Source organism: Toxotes jaculatrix, chromosome 12 (genome assembly GCF_017976425.1).
Source record: "Toxotes jaculatrix isolate fToxJac2 chromosome 12, fToxJac2.pri, whole genome shotgun sequence".
Taxonomy (NCBI): Eukaryota; Metazoa; Chordata; class Actinopteri; family Toxotidae; genus Toxotes; species Toxotes jaculatrix.
Window position 1 is genome coordinate 9,600,094 of NC_054405.1, and position 16,706 is coordinate 9,616,799.

Here is a 16,706-nt window from a genome sequence, read left to right on the forward strand (position 1 = left end):
ATCGGCCAAAAAAAGTCACAATTTTTTTTGACCTCAAAATGTCATAAAAAACGTCATAGTATAGTATGGCGTTTTTTTCGGGCAAAAAAAGTCACAATTTTTTTTGACCTCAAAATGTCATAAAAAACGTCATAGTATAGTATGGCGTTTTTTTCGGGCAAAAAAAGTCAAAATTTTTTTTGACCTCAAAATGTCATAAAAAACGTCATAGTATAGTATGGCGTTTTTTTCGGGCAAAAAAAGTCAAAATTTTTTTTGACCTCAAAATGTCATAAAAAAGGTCATAGTATAGTATGGTGTTTTTTTCGGCCAAAAAAAGTTACAATTTTTTTTTACCTCAAAATGTCATAAAAAACGTCATAGTATGGTATGGCGTTTTTTTCGGGCAAAAAAAGTCACAATTTTTTTTTAACCTCAAAATGTCATAAAAAACGTCATAGTAAAGTAAGGCTTCAAAATCGGCCAAAAAAAGTCAAAAAAATTTTTAACCTCAAAATGTCATAAAAAAGGTCATAGTATAGTATGGTGTTTTTTTCGGCCAAAAAAAGTTACAATTTTTTTTGACCTCAAAATGTCATAAAAAACGTCATAGTATAGTATGGCGTTTTTTTCGGCCAAAAAAAGTCACAATTTTTTTGGGCCTCAAAATGTCATAAAAAACGTCATAGTATAGTATGGCGTCAAAATCGGCCAAAAAAAGTCACAATTTTTTTTTACCTCAAAATGTCATAAAAAACGTCATAGTATAGTATGGCGTTTTTTTCGGGCAAAAAAAGTCACAATTTTTTTGACCTCAAAATGTCATAAAAAACGTCATAGTATAGTAAGGCGTCAAAATAGGTCAAAAAAAGTCAAAATTTTTTTGGGCCTCAAAATGTCATAAAAAACGTCATAGTATAGTATGGCGTCAAAATCGGCCAAAAAAAGTCACAATTTTTTGTGGCCTCAAAATGTCATAAAAAACGTCATAGTATAGTATGGCGTTTTTTTCGGCCAAAAAAATTCACAATTTTTTTTTAACCTCAAAATGTCATAAAAAACGTCAGAGTATAGTATGGCGTTTTTTTCGGCCAAAAAAAGTCACAATTTTTTTTTTACCTCAAAATGTCATAAAAAACGTCATAGTATAGTATGGCCTTTTTTTCGGCCAAAAAAAGTCTAAATTTTTGTTGACCTCAAAATGTCATAAAAAAGGTCATAGTATAGTATGCCGTTTTTTCCGACCAAAAAAAGTCACTTTTTTTTTTTGACCTCAAAATGTCATAAAAAAGGTCATAGTATAGTATGGCATCTTTTTCTGGCAAAATAAGTCAAAATTTTTTTTGACCTCAAAATGTCATAAAAAAGGTCATAGTATAGTATGGCATCTTTTTCTGGCAAAAAAAGTCAAAATTTTTTTTGACCTCAAAATGTCATAAAAAACGTCATAGTATACTATGGCGTTTTTTTCGGGCAAAAAAAGTCTAAATTTTTTTTGGCCTCAAAATGTCATAAAAAACGTCATAGTATAGTATGGCGTTTTTTTCGGCCAAAAAACGTCACAATTTTTTTTGACCTCAAAATGTCATAAAAAACATCATAGTATAGTAAGGCGTCAAAATCGGCCAAAAAAAGTCAAAAAAAATTTTGACCTCAAAATGTCATAAAAAACGTCATAGTATAGTAAGGCGTCAAAATCGGCCAAAAAAAGTCAAAATTTTTTTTGACCTCAAAATATCATAAAAAACGTCATAGTATAGTATGGCGTTTTTTTCGGCCAAAAAAAGCCCCAATTTTTTTGACCTCAAAATGTCATAAAAAACGTCATAGTATAGTATGGCGTTTTTTTCGGCCAAAAAACGTCACAATTTTTTTTGACCTCAAAATGTCATAAAAAACGTCATAGTATAGTATGGCGTTTTTTTCGGGCAAAAAAAGTCACAATTTTTTTTGACCTCAAAATGTCATAAAAAACGTCATAGTATAGTATGGCGTTTTTTTCGGCCAAAAAAAGTCAAAATTTTTTTAACCTCAAAATGTCATAAAAAACGTCATAGTATAGTATGGCGTTTTTTTCGGGCAAAAAAAGTCAAAATTTTTTTTGACCTCAAAATGTCATAAAAAAACGTCATAGTATAGTATGGCGTTTTTTTCGGGCAAAAAAAGTCACAATTTTTTTGGGCCTCAAAATGTCATAAAAAACGTCATAGTATAGTATGGCGTTTTTTTCGGGCAAAAAAAGTCAACATTTTTTTTTACCTCAAAATGTCATAAAAAACGTAATAGTATAGTATGGTTTCAAAATCGGCCAAAAAAAGTCACAATTTTTTTTTACCTCAAAATGTCATAAAAAACGTCATAGTATAGTATGGTGTCAAAATCGGCCAAAAAAAGTCACAATTTTTTTTTACCTCAAAATGTCATAAAAAACGTCATAGTATAGTATGGCGTTTTTTTCGGCCAAAAAAAGCCCCAATTTTTTTGACCTCAAAATGTCATAAAAAACGTCATAGTATAGTATGGCGTTTTTTTCGGCCAAAAAACGTCACAATTTTTTTTGACCTCAAAATGTCATAAAAAACGTCATAGTATAGTAAGGCGTCAAAATCGGCCAAAAAAAGTCACAATTTTTTTGGGCCTCAAAATGTCATAAAAAACGTCATAGTATACTATAGCGTTTTTTTCGGGCAAAAAAAGTCAAAATTTTTTTTGACCTCAAAATGTCATAAAAACCGTCATAGTATAGTAAGGCGTCAAAATCGGCCAAAAAAAGTCTAAATTTTTTTTGACCTCAAAATGTCATAAAAAAGGTCATAGTATAGTATGGCGTTTTTTTCGGGCAAAAAAAGTCAAAATTTTTTTGGGCCTCAAAATGTCATAAAAAACGTCATAGTATAGTATGGCGTCAAAATCGGCCAAAAAAAGTCACAATTTTTTTTGACATCAAAATGTCTTAAAAAACGTCATAGTATAGTATGGTGTCAAAATCGTCCAAAAAAAGTCACAATTTTTTTTTACCTCAAAATGTCATAAAAAACGTCATAGTATAGTATGGCGTTTTTTTCGGGCAAAAAAAGTCACAATTTTTTTTGACCTCAAAATGTCATAAAAAACGTCATAGTATAGTATGGCGTTTTTTTCAGCCAAAAAAAGTCAAAAATTTTTTTGACCTCAAAATGTCATAAAAAACGTCATAGTATAGTATGGCGTTTTTTTCGGGCAAAAAAAGTCAAATTTTTTTTGACCTCAAAATGTCATAAAAAACGTCATAGTATAGTAAGGCGTCAAAATCGGCCAAAAAAAGTCAAAATTTTTTTTGGCCTCAAAATGTCATAAAAAACGTCATAGTATAGTATGGCGTCAAAATCGGCCAAAAAAAGTCACAATTTTTTTTTACCTCAAAATGTCATAAAAAACATCATAGTATAGTATGGCGTTTTTTTCGGCCAAAAAAAGTCACAATTTTTTTTTAACCTCAAAATGTCATAAAAAACGTCATAGTATAGTATGGCGTTTTTTTCGGCCAAAAAAAGTCACAATTTTTTTTTTACCTCAAAATGTCATAAAAAACGTCATAGTATAGTATGGCGTTTTTTTCGGCCAAAAAAAGCCCCAATTTTTTTGACCTCAAAATGTCATAAAAAACGTCATAGTATAGTATGGCGTTTTTTTCGGCCAAAAAACGTCACAATTTTTTTTGACCTCAAAATGTCATAAAAAACGTCATAGTATAGTATGGCGTTTTTTTCGGGCAAAAAAAGTCACAATTTTTTTTGACCTCAAAATGTCATAAAAAACGTCATAGTATAGTATGGCGTTTTTTTCAGCCAAAAAAAGTCAAAATTTTTTTTGACCTCAAAATGTCATAAAAACCGTCATAGTATAGTAAGGCGTCAAAATCGGCCAAAAAAAGTCTAAATTTTTTTTGACCTCAAAATGTCATAAAAAACGTCATAGTATAGTATGGCGTTTTTTTCGGGCAAAAAAAGTCAAAATTTTTTTGGGCCTCAAAATGTCATAAAAAACGTCATAGTATAGTATGGCGTCAAAATCGGCCAAAAAAAGTCACAATTTTTTTTGACATCAAAATGTCTTAAAAAACGTCATAGTATAGTATGGTGTCAAAATCGTCCAAAAAAAGTCACAATTTTTTTTTACCTCAAAATGTCATAAAAAACGTCATAGTATAGTATGGCGTTTTTTTCGGGCAAAAAAAGTCACAATTTTTTTTGACCTCAAAATGTCATAAAAAACGTCATAGTATAGTATGGCGTTTTTTTCAGCCAAAAAAAGTCAAAAATTTTTTTGACCTCAAAATGTCATAAAAAACGTCATAGTATAGTATGGCGTTTTTTTCGGGCAAAAAAAGTCAAATTTTTTTTTACCTCAAAATGTCATAAAAAACGTCATAGTATAGTAAGGCGTCAAAATCGGCCAAAAAAAGTCAAAATTTTTTTTGGCCTCAAAATGTCATAAAAAACGTCATAGTATAGTATGGCGTCAAAATCGGCCAAAAAAAGTCACAATTTTTTTTTACCTCAAAATGTCATAAAAAACATCATAGTATAGTATGGCGTTTTTTTCGGCCAAAAAAAGTCACAATTTTTTTTTAACCTCAAAATGTCATAAAAAACGTCATAGTATAGTATGGCGTTTTTTTCGGCCAAAAAAAGTCACAATTTTTTTTTTACCTCAAAATGTCATAAAAAACGTCATAGTATAGTATGGCGTTTTTTTTCGGCCAAAAAAAGCCCCAATTTTTTTGACCTCAAAATGTCATAAAAAACGTCATAGTATAGTATGGCGTTTTTTTCGGCCAAAAAACGTCACAATTTTTTTTGACCTCAAAATGTCATAAAAAACGTCATAGTATAGTATTGCGTCAAAATCGGCCAAAAAAAGTCACAATTTTTTTTTACCTCAAAATGTCATAAAAAACGTCATAGTATAGTATGGCGTTTTTTTCGGGCAAAAAAAGTCAAAAATTTTTTGACCTCAAAATATCATAAAAAACGTCATAGTATATTATGGCGTTTTTTTCGGCCAAAAAAAGCCCCAATTTTTTTGACCTCAAAATGTCATAAAAAACGTCATAGTATAGTATGGCGTTTTTTTCGGCCAAAAAACGTCACAATTTTTTTTGACCTCAAAATGTCATAAAAAACGTCATAGTATAGTATGGTGTCAAAATCGGCCAAAAAAAGTCACAATTTTTTTGGGCCTCAAAATGTCATAAAAAACGTCATAGTATAGTATGGCGTCAAAATCGGCCAAAAAAAGTCACAATTTTTTTTTGACCTCAAAATGTCATTAAAAACGTCATAGTATAGTAAGGCGTCAAAATCGGCCAAAAAAAGTCACAAATTTTTTTGACCTCAAAATGTCATAAAAAACGTCATAGTATAGTATGGCGTTTTTTTCGGGCAAAAAAAGTCAAAATTTTTTTTGACCTCAAAATGTCATAAAAAAGGTCATAGTATAGTATGGTGTTTTTTTCGGCCAAAAAAAGTTACAATTTTTTTTTACCTCAAAATGTCATAAAAAACGTCATAGTATGGTATGGCGTTTTTTTCGGGCAAAAAAAGTCACAATTTTTTTTTAACCTCAAAATGTCATAAAAAACGTCATAGTATAGTAAGGCGTCAAAATCGGCCAAAAAAAGTCAAAAAAATTATTGACCTCAAAATGTCATAAAAAACGTCATAGTATGGTATGGCGTTTTTTTCGGGCAAAAAAAGTCACAATTTTTTTTTAACCTCAAAATGTCATAAAAAACGTCATAGTATAGTAAGGCGTCAAAATCGGCCAAAAAAAGTCAAAAAAATTTTTTTGACCTCAAAATGTCATAAAAAACGTCATAGTATAGTATGGCGTTTTTTTCGGGCAAAAAAAGTCAAAATTTTTTTTGACCTCAAAATGTCATAAAAAAGGTCATAGTATAGTATGGTGTTTTTTTCGGCCAAAAAAAGTTACAATTTTTTTTTACCTCAAAATGTCATAAAAAACGTCATAGTATGGTATGGCGTTTTTTTCGGGCAAAAAAAGTCACAATTTTTTTTTAACCTCAAAATGTCATAAAAAACGTCATAGTATAGTAAGGCTTCAAAATCGGCCAAAAAAAGTCAAAAAAATTTTTGACCTCAAAATGTCATAAAAAACGTCATAGTATGGTATGGCGTTTTTTTCGGGCAAAAAAAGTCACAATTTTTTTTTAACCTCAAAATGTCATAAAAAACGTCATAGTATAGTAAGGCTTCAAAATCGGCCAAAAAAAGTCAAAAAAATTTTTGACCTCAAAATGTCATAAAAAACGTCATAGTATAGTATGGTGTCAAAATCGGCCAAAAAAAGTCACAATTTTTTTTTACCTCAAAATGTCATAAAAAACGTCATAGTATAGTATGGCGTTTTTTTCGGCCAAAAAAAGCCCCAATTTTTTTGACCTCAAAATGTCATAAAAAACGTCATAGTATAGTATGGCGTTTTTTTCGGCCAAAAAACGTCACAATTTTTTTTGACCTCAAAATGTCATAAAAAACGTCATAGTATAGTAAGGCGTCAAAATCGGCCAAAAAAAGTCACAATTTTTTTGGGCCTCAAAATGTCATAAAAAACGTCATAGTATACTATAGCGTTTTTTTCAGGCAAAAAAAGTCAAAATTTTTTTTGACCTCAAAATGTCATAAAAACCGTCATAGTATAGTAAGGCGTCAAAATCGGCCAAAAAAAGTCTAAATTTTTTTTGACCTCAAAATGTCATAAAAAAGGTCATAGTATAGTATGGCGTTTTTTTCGGGCAAAAAAAGTCAAAATTTTTTTGGGCCTCAAAATGTCATAAAAAACGTCATAGTATAGTATGGCGTCAAAATCGGCCAAAAAAAGTCACAATTTTTTTTGACATCAAAATGTCTTAAAAAACGTCATAGTATAGTATGGTGTCAAAATCGTCCAAAAAAAGTCACAATTTTTTTTTACCTCAAAATGTCATAAAAAACGTCATAGTATAGTATGGCGTTTTTTTCGGGCAAAAAAAGTCACAATTTTTTTTGACCTCAAAATGTCATAAAAAACGTCATAGTATAGTATGGCGTTTTTTTCAGCCAAAAAAAGTCAAAAATTTTTTTGACCTCAAAATGTCATAAAAAACGTCATAGTATAGTATGGCGTTTTTTTCGGGCAAAAAAAGTCAAATTTTTTTTGACCTCAAAATGTCATAAAAAACGTCATAGTATAGTAAGGCGTCAAAATCGGCCAAAAAAAGTCAAAATTTTTTTTGGCCTCAAAATGTCATAAAAAACGTCATAGTATAGTATGGCGTCAAAATCGGCCAAAAAAAGTCACAATTTTTTTTTACCTCAAAATGTCATAAAAAACATCATAGTATAGTATGGCGTTTTTTTCGGCCAAAAAAAGTCACAATTTTTTTTTAACCTCAAAATGTCATAAAAAACGTCATAGTATAGTATGGCGTTTTTTTCGGCCAAAAAAAGTCACAATTTTTTTTTTACCTCAAAATGTCATAAAAAACGTCATAGTATAGTATGGCGTTTTTTTCGGCCAAAAAAAGCCCCAATTTTTTTGACCTCAAAATGTCATAAAAAACGTCATAGTATAGTATGGCGTTTTTTTCGGCCAAAAAACGTCACAATTTTTTTTGACCTCAAAATGTCATAAAAAACGTCATAGTATAGTATGGCGTTTTTTTCGGGCAAAAAAAGTCACAATTTTTTTTGACCTCAAAATGTCATAAAAAACGTCATAGTATAGTATGGCGTTTTTTTCAGCCAAAAAAAGTCAAAAATTTTTTTGACCTCAAAATGTCATAAAAAACGTCATAGTATAGTATGGCGTTTTTTTCGGGCAAAAAAAGTCAAAATTTTTTTGACCTCAAAATGTCATAAAAAACGTCATAGTATAGTAAGGCGTCAAAATCGGCCAAAAAAAGTCAAAATTTTTTTTGGCCTCAAAATGTCATAAAAAACGTCATAGTATAGTATGGCGTCAAAATCGGCCAAAAAAAGTCACAATTTTTTTTTACCTCAAAATGTCATAAAAAACATCATAGTATAGTATGGCGTTTTTTTCGGCCAAAAAAAGTCACAATTTTTTTTTAACCTCAAAATGTCATAAAAAACGTCATAGTATAGTATGGCGTTTTTTTCGGCCAAAAAAAGTCACAATTTTTTTTTTACCTCAAAATGTCATAAAAAACGTCATAGTATAGTATGGCGTTTTTTTCGGCCAAAAAAAGTCCCAATTTTTTTGACCTCAAAATGTCATAAAAAACGTCATAGTATAGTATGGCGTTTTTTTCGGCCAAAAAACGTCACAATTTTTTTTGACCTCAAAATGTCATAAAAAACGTCATAGTATAGTATGGCGTCAAAATCGGCCAAAAAAAGTCACAATTTTTTTTTACCTCAAAATGTCATAAAAAACGTCATAGTATAGTATGGCGTTTTTTTCGACCAAAAAAAGTCAAAAATTTTTTTGACCTCAAAATGTCATAAAAAACGTCATAGTATAGTATGGCGTTTTTTTCGGGCAAAAAAAGTCAAAAATTTTTTTGACCTCAAAATATCATAAAAAACGTCATAGTATATTATGGCGTTTTTTTCGGCCAAAAAAAGCCCCAATTTTTTTGACCTCAAAATGTCATAAAAAACGTCATAGTATAGTATGGCGTTTTTTTCGGCCAAAAAACGTCACAATTTTTTTTGACCTCAAAATGTCATAAAAAACATCATAGTATAGTAAGGCGTCAAAATCGGCCAAAAAAAGTCAAAAAAAATTTTGACCTCAAAATGTCATAAAAAACGTCATAGTATAGTATGGCGTTTTTTTCGGCCAAAAAAATTCACAATTTTTTTTGACCTCAAAATGTCATAAAAAACGTCATAGTATAGTATGGTGTTTTTTTCGGCCAAAAAAAGTCGAAATTTTTTTGGGCCTCAAAATGTCATAAAAAACGTCATAGTATAGTATGGCGTCAAAATCGGCCAAAAAAAGTCACAATTTTTTTTGACCTCAAAATGTCATAAAAAACATCATAGTATAGTAAGGCGTCAAAATCGGCCAAAAAAAGTCAAAATTTTTTTTGACCTCAAAATATCATAAAAAACGTCATAGTATATTATGGCGTTTTTTTCGGCCAAAAAAAGTTACAATTTTTTTTTACCTCAAAATGTCATAAAAAACGTCATAGTACAGTATGGCGTTTTTTTCGGGCAAAAAAAGTCAAAATTTTTTTTGACCTCAAAATGTCATAAAAAACGTCATAGTACAGTATGGCGTTTTTTTCGGGCAAAAAAAGTCAAAATTTTTTTTGACCTCAAAATGTCATAAAAAAGGTCATAGTATAGTGTGGTGTTTTTTTCGGCCAAAAAAAGTTACAATTTTTTTTTACCTCAAAATGTCATAAAAAACGTCATAGTATGGTATGGCGTTTTTTTCGGGCAAAAAAAGTCACAATTTTTTTTTAACCTCAAAATGTCATAAAAAACGTCATAGTATAGTAAGGCGTCAAAATCGGCCAAAAAAAGTCAAAATTTTTTGGGGCCTCAAAATGTCATAAAAAACGTCATAGTATAGTATGGCGTTTTTTTCGGCCAAAAAAATTCACAATTTTTTTTGACCTCAAAATGTCATAAAAAACGTCATAGTATAGTATGGTGTTTTTTTCGGGCAAAAAAAGTCAACTTTTTTTGGGCCTCAAAATGTCATAAAAAACGTCATAGTATAGTATGGCGTCAAAATCGGCCAAAAAAAGTCACAATTTTTTTTGACCTCAAAATGTCATAAAAAACGTCATAGTATACTATGGCGTTTTTTTCGGGCAAAAAAAGTCTAAATTTTTTTTGACCTCAAAATGTCATAAAAAACGTCATAGTATAGTATGGCGTTTTTTTCGGGCAAAAAAAGTCTAAATTTTTTTTGACCTCAAAATGTCATAAAAAAGGTCATAGTATAGTGTGGTGTTTTTTTCGGCCAAAAAAAGTTACAATTTTTTTTTACCTCAAAATGTCATAAAAAACGTCATAGTATGGTATGGCGTTTTTTTCGGGCAAAAAAAGTCACAATTTTTTTTTAACCTCAAAATGTCATAAAAAACGTCATAGTATAGTAAGGCGTCAAAATCGGCCAAAAAAAGTCAAAATTTTTTGGGGCCTCAAAATGTCATAAAAAACGTCATAGTATAGTATGGCGTTTTTTTCGGCCAAAAAAATTCACAATTTTTTTTTACCTCAAAATGTCATAAAAAACGTCATAGTATAGTATGGTGTTTTTTTCGGGCAAAAAAAGTCAACTTTTTTTGGGCCTCAAAATGTCATAAAAAACGTCATAGTATAGTATGGCGTCAAAATCGGCCAAAAAAAGTCACAATTTTTTTTGACCTCAAAATGTCATAAAAAACGTCATAGTATACTATGGCGTTTTTTTCGGGCAAAAAAAGTCTAAATTTTTTTTGACCTCAAAATGTCATAAAAAACGTCATAGTATAGTATGGCGTCAAAATCGGCCAAAAAAAGTCTAAATTTTTGTTGACCTCAAAATGTCATAAAAAACGTCATAGTATAGTATGCCATTTTTTCCGGCCAAAAAAAGTCACTTTTTTTTTTTGACCTCAAAATGTCATAAAAAAAGGTCATAGTATAGTATGGCATCTTTTTCTGGCAAAAAAAGTCAAATTTTTTTTTGACCTCAAAATGTCATAAAAAAGGTCATAGTATAGTATGGCATCTTTTTCTGGCAAAAAAAGTCAAAAATTTTTTTGACCTCAAAATGTCATAAAAAAGGTCATAGTATAGTAAGGCGTCAAAATCGGCCAAAAAAAGTCAAAATTTTTTTTGACCTCAAAATGTCATAAAAAATGTCATAGTATAGTAAGGCTTCAAAATCGGCCAAAAAAAGTCAAAATTTTTTGGGACCTCAAAATGTCATAAAAAAGGTCATAGTATAGTATGCCGTTTTTTTCGGCAAAAAAAGTCAAAAATTTTTTTGGCCTCAAAATGTCATAAAAAACGTCATAGTATAGTAAGGCGTCAAGATCGGCCAAAAAAAATTCAAAAAATTTTTTGACCTCAAAATGTCATAAAAAACGTCATAGTATAGTATGGCGTTTTTTTCGGCCAAAAAAAGTCAAAAAAAATTTTGACCTCAAAATGTCATAAAAAACGTCATAGTATAGTATGACGTTTTTTTCGGCCAAAAAAAGTCAATTTTTTTTTACCTCAAAATGTCATAAAAAACGTCATAGTATAGTATGGCGTCAAAATCGGCCAAAAAAAGTCTAAATTTTTGTTGACCTCAAAATATCATAAAAAAGGTCATAGTATAGTATGCCATTTTTTCCGGCCAAAAAAAGTCACTTTTTTTTTTTGACCTCAAAATGTCATAAAAAATGGTCATAGTATAGTATGGCATCTTTTTCTGGCAAAAAAAGTCAAAATTTTTTTTGACCTCAAAATGTCATAAAAAAGGTCATAGTATATTATGGCATCTTTTTCTGGCAAAAAAAGTCAAAATTTTTTTTGACCTCAAAATGTCATAAAAAAGGTCATAGTATAGTAAGGCGTCAAAATCGGCCAAAAAAAGTCAAAATTTTTTTTGACCTCAAAATGTCATAAAAAAGGTCATAGTATAGTAAGGCTTCAAAATCGGCCAAAAAAAGTCAAAATTTTTTGGGACCTCAAAATGTCATAAAAAACGTCATAGTATAGTATGCCGTTTTTTTCGGCCAAAAAAAGTCAAAAATTTTTTGACCTCAAAATGTCATAAAAAACGTCATAGTATAGTATGGCGTTTTTTTCGGCCAAAAAAAGTCAAAAATTTTTTTGACCTCAAAATGTCATAAAAAACGTCATAGTATAGTATGGCGTTTTTTTCGGGCAAAAAAAGTCACAATTTTTTTTTACCTCAAAATGTCATAAAAAACGTCATAGTATAGTATGGCGTTTTTTTCGGCCAAAAAAAGTCACAATTTTTTTTAACCTCAAAATGTCATAAAAAAGGTCATAGTATAGTAAGGCGTCAAAATCGGCCAAAAAAAGTCAAAATTTTTTTTGACCTCAAAATGTCATAAAAAATGTCATAGTATAGTAAGGCTTCAAAATCGGCCAAAAAAAGTCACAATTTTTTTTGACCTCAAAATGTCATAAAAAAGGTCATAGTATAGTATGCCGTTTTTTTCAGCCAAAAAAAGTCAAAATTTTTTTTGGCCTCAAAATGTCATAAAAAACGTCATAGTATAGTATGCCGTTTTTTTCGGCCAAAAAACGTCACAATTTTTTTTGACCTCAAAATGTCATAAAAAACATCATAGTATAGTAAGGCGTCAAAATCGGCCAAAAAAAGTCAAAAAAAATTTTGACCTCAAAATGTCATAAAAAACGTCATAGTATAGTAAGGCGTCAAAATCGGCCAAAAAAAGTCAAAAATTTTTTTGACCTCAAAATATCATAAAAAACGTCATAGTATATTATGGCGTTTTTTTCGGCCAAAAAAAGCCCCAATTTTTTTGACCTCAAAATGTCATAAAAAACGTCATAGTATAGTATGGCGTTTTTTTTCGGCCAAAAAACGTCACAATTTTTTTTTGACCTCAAAATGTCATAAAAAACGTCATAGTATAGTAAGGCGTCAAAATCGGCCAAAAAAAGTCACAATTTTTTTGGGCCTCAAAATGTCATAAAAAACGTCATAGTATAGTATGGCGTCAAAATCGGCCAAAAAAAGTCACAATTTTTTTTTACCTCAAAATGTTATTAAAAACGTCATAGTATAGTAAGGCGTCAAAATCGGCCAAAAAAAGTCAAAAATTTTTTTGACCTCAAAATGTCATAAAAAACGTCATAGTATAGTATGGCGTTTTTTTCGGGCAAAAAAAGTCCCAATTTTTTTTGACCTCAAAATGTCATAAAAAACGTCATAGTATAGTATGCCGTTTTTTTCGGGCAAAAAAAGTCAAAATTTTTTTTGACCTCAAAATGTCATAAAAAACGTCATAGTATAGTATGGCGTTTTTTTCGGGCAAAAAAAGTCTAAATTTTTTTTTACCTCAAAATGTCATAAAAAAGGTCATAGTATAGTATGGTGTTTTTTTCGGCCAAAAAAAGTTACAATTTTTTTTACCTCAAAATGTCATAAAAAACGTCATAGTATGGTATGGCGTTTTTTTCGGGCAAAAAAAGTCACAATTTTTTTTTAACCTCAAAATGTCATAAAAAACGTCATAGTATAGTAAGGCGTCAAAATCGGCCAAAAAAAGTCAAAATTTTTTGGGGCCTCAAAATGTCATAAAAAACGTCATAGTATAGTATGGCGTTTTTTTCGGCCAAAAAAATTCACAATTTTTTTTGACCTCAAAATGTCATAAAAAACGTCATAGTATAGTATGGTGTTTTTTTCGGCCAAAAAAAGTCAAAAATTTTTTGGGCCTCAAAATGTCATAAAAAACGTCATAGTATAGTATGGCCTCAAAATCGGCCAAAAAAAGTCACAATTTTTTTTGACCTCAAAATGTCATAAAAAACGTCATAGTATACTATGGCGTTTTTTTCGGGCAAAAAAAGTGTAAATTTTTTTTGACCTCAAAATGTCATAAAAAACGTCATAGTATACTATGGCGTTTTTTTCGGGCAAAAAAAGTCACAATTTTTTTTTACCTCAAAATGTCATAAAAAACGTCATAGTATAGTATGGCGTTTTTTTCGGCCAAAAAAAGTCACAATTTTTTTTGACCTCAAAATGTCATAAAAAACGTCATAGTATAGTATGGCGTTTTTTTCGGCCAAAAAAAGTCACAATTTTTTTTTAACCTCAAAATGTCATAAAAAACGTCATAGTATAGTAAGGCGTCAAAATCGGCCAAAAAAAGTCAAAATTTTTTTGGGCCTCAAAATGTCATAAAAAACTTCATAGTACAGTATGGCGTCAAAATCGGCCAAAAAAAGTCTAAATTTTTTTTTACCTCAAAATGTCATAAAAAACGTCATAGTACTATGGCGTTTTTTTCGGCCAAAAAAAGTCTAAATTTTTTTTGACCTCAAAATGTCATAAAAAACGTCATAGTATAGTATGGCGTTTTTTTCGGGCAAAAAAAGTCACAATTTTTTTTGACCTCAAAATGTCATAAAAAACGTCATAGTATAGTATGGGGTTTTTTTCGGGCAAAAAAAGTCAAAATTTTTTTGGACCTCAAAATGTCATAAAAAATGTCTTAGTATAGTAAGGCGTCAAAATCGGCCAAAAAATGTCTAAATTTTTTTTGACCTCAAAATGTCATAAAAAAGGTCATAGTATAGTATGGCGTTTTTTTGGGCCAAAAAAGTCAAAAAATTTTTTGACCTCAAAATGTCATAAAAAACGTCATAGTATAGTATGGCGTTTTTTTCGGCCAAAAAAAGTCCCAATTTTTTTTGACCTCAAAATGTCATAAAAAACGTCATAGTATGGCGTTTTTTTCGGGCAAAAAAAGTCAAAATTTTTTTTGACCTCAAAATGTCATAAAAAACGTCATAGTATAGTATGGCGTTTTTTTCGGGCAAAAAAAGTCACAATTTTTTTGGGCCTTAAAATGTCATAAAAAACGTCATAGTAAAGTAAGGCGTCAAAATCGACCAAAAAAAGTCAAAATTTTTTTGGGCCTCAAAATGTCATAAAAAACGTCATAGTATAGTATGGCGTCAAAATCGGCCAAAAAAAGTCACAATTTTTTTTGACCTCAAAATGTCATAAAAAACGTCATAGTATACTATGGCGTTTTTTTCGGGCAAAAAAAGTCTAAATTTTTTTTGACCTCAAAATGTCATAAAAAACGTCATAGTATACTATGGCGTTTTTTTCGGGCAAAAAAAGTCTAAATTTTTTTTGACCTCAAAATGTCATAAAAAACGTCATAGTATAGTATGGCGTTTTTTTCGGCCAAAAAAAGTCCCAATTTTTTTTGACCTCAAAATGTCATAAAAAACGTCATAGTATAGTATGGCGTTTTTTTCGGCCAAAAAAAGTCAAATTTTTTTTTGACCTCAAAATGTTATAAAAAACGTCATAATATAGTAAGGCCTCAAAATCGGCATAAAAAAGTCAAAAATTTTTTTGACCTCAAAATGTCATAAAAAACGTCATAGTATAGTATGCCTTTTTTTCGGGCAAAAAAAGTCAAAATTTTTTGTGGCCTCAAAATGTCATAAAAAATGTCATAGTATAGTATGGCGGTTTTTTTTCAGGAAAAAAAAGTCAAAAATTTTTTTTGACCTCAAAATGTTATAAAAAACGTCATAATATAGTAAGGCATCAAAATCGGCCAAAAAAAGTCACAATTTTTTTTGACCTCAAAATGTCATAAAAAACGTCATAGTATAGTATGGCTTCAAAATCGGCCAAGAAAAGTCACAATTTTTTTTGACCTCAAAATGTCATAAAAAACGTCATAGTATACTATGGCGTTTTTTTCGGGCAAAAAAAGTCTAAATTTTTTTTGACCTCAAAATGTCATAAAAAACGTCATAGTATACTATGGCGTTTTTTTCGGGCAAAAAAAGTCTAAATTTTTTTTGACCTCAAAATGTCATAAAAAACATCATAGTATACTATGGCGTTTTTTTCAGGCAAAAAAAGTCTAAATTTTTTTTGACCTCAAAATGTCATAAAAAACGTCATAGTATAGTATGGCGTTTTTTTCGGCCAAAAAAAGTCAAAAATTTTTTTGACCTCAAAATGTCATAAAAAACGTCATAGTATAGTAAGGCGTCAAAATCGGCCAGAAAAAGTCAAAAAAAATTTTGACCTCAAAATGTCATAAAAAACATCATAGTATAGTATGGCGTTTTTTTCGGCCAAAAAAAGTCACATTTTTTTTTTACCTCAAAATGTCAGAAAAAACGTCATAGTATAGTAAGGCGTCAAAATCGGACAAAAAAAGTCACTTTTTTTTTGGCCTCAAAATGTCATAAAAACGGTCATTGTATAGTAAGGCGTCAAAATCTGCCAAAAAAAGTCACATTTTTTTTTGGCCTCAAAATGTCATAAAAACGGTCATAGTATAGTAAGGCGTCAAAATCGGACAAAAAAAGTCACATTTTTTTTGGCCTCAAAATGTCATAAAAATGGTCATAGTATAGTAAGGCGTCAAAATCGGCCAAAAAAAGTTATTTTTCAGAACGGCCTCAAAACGTCACAAAAATGGTCATAGTATAGTAAGGCCTCAAAATCGGCCAAAAAAAGTCAATTTTTTTTTTGGCCTCAAAATGTCATAAAAATGGTCATAGTATAGTAAGGCGTCAAAATCGGCCAAAAAAAGTTATTTTTCAGAACGGCCTCAAAACGTCACAAAAATGGTCATAGTATAGTAAGGCGTCAAAATCGGCCAAAAAAGGTCATTTTTCAGAACGGCCTCAAAATGTCATCAAAATGGTCATAGTATAGTAAGGCGTCAAAATTGGCCAAAAAAAGTCACTTTTTTTTGGCCTCAAAATGTCATAAAAATGGTCATAGTATAGTAAGGCGTCAAAATCGGCCAAAAAAAGTCATTTTTCAGAACGACCTCAAAATGTCATAAAAAAGGTCATACAGGTGAATGGCCTCAAAATATGCCAAAAAAAAAACATCATAGTAATGTAAGGCTTCAGAATAGGCCAAAAAAAGTCATACTTCAGTATGGCCTCAAGATATACCAAAAAAGATGGCAGAGGGTGGAGGCGACTTTGGCCCTTCTTTTACAGGGCATC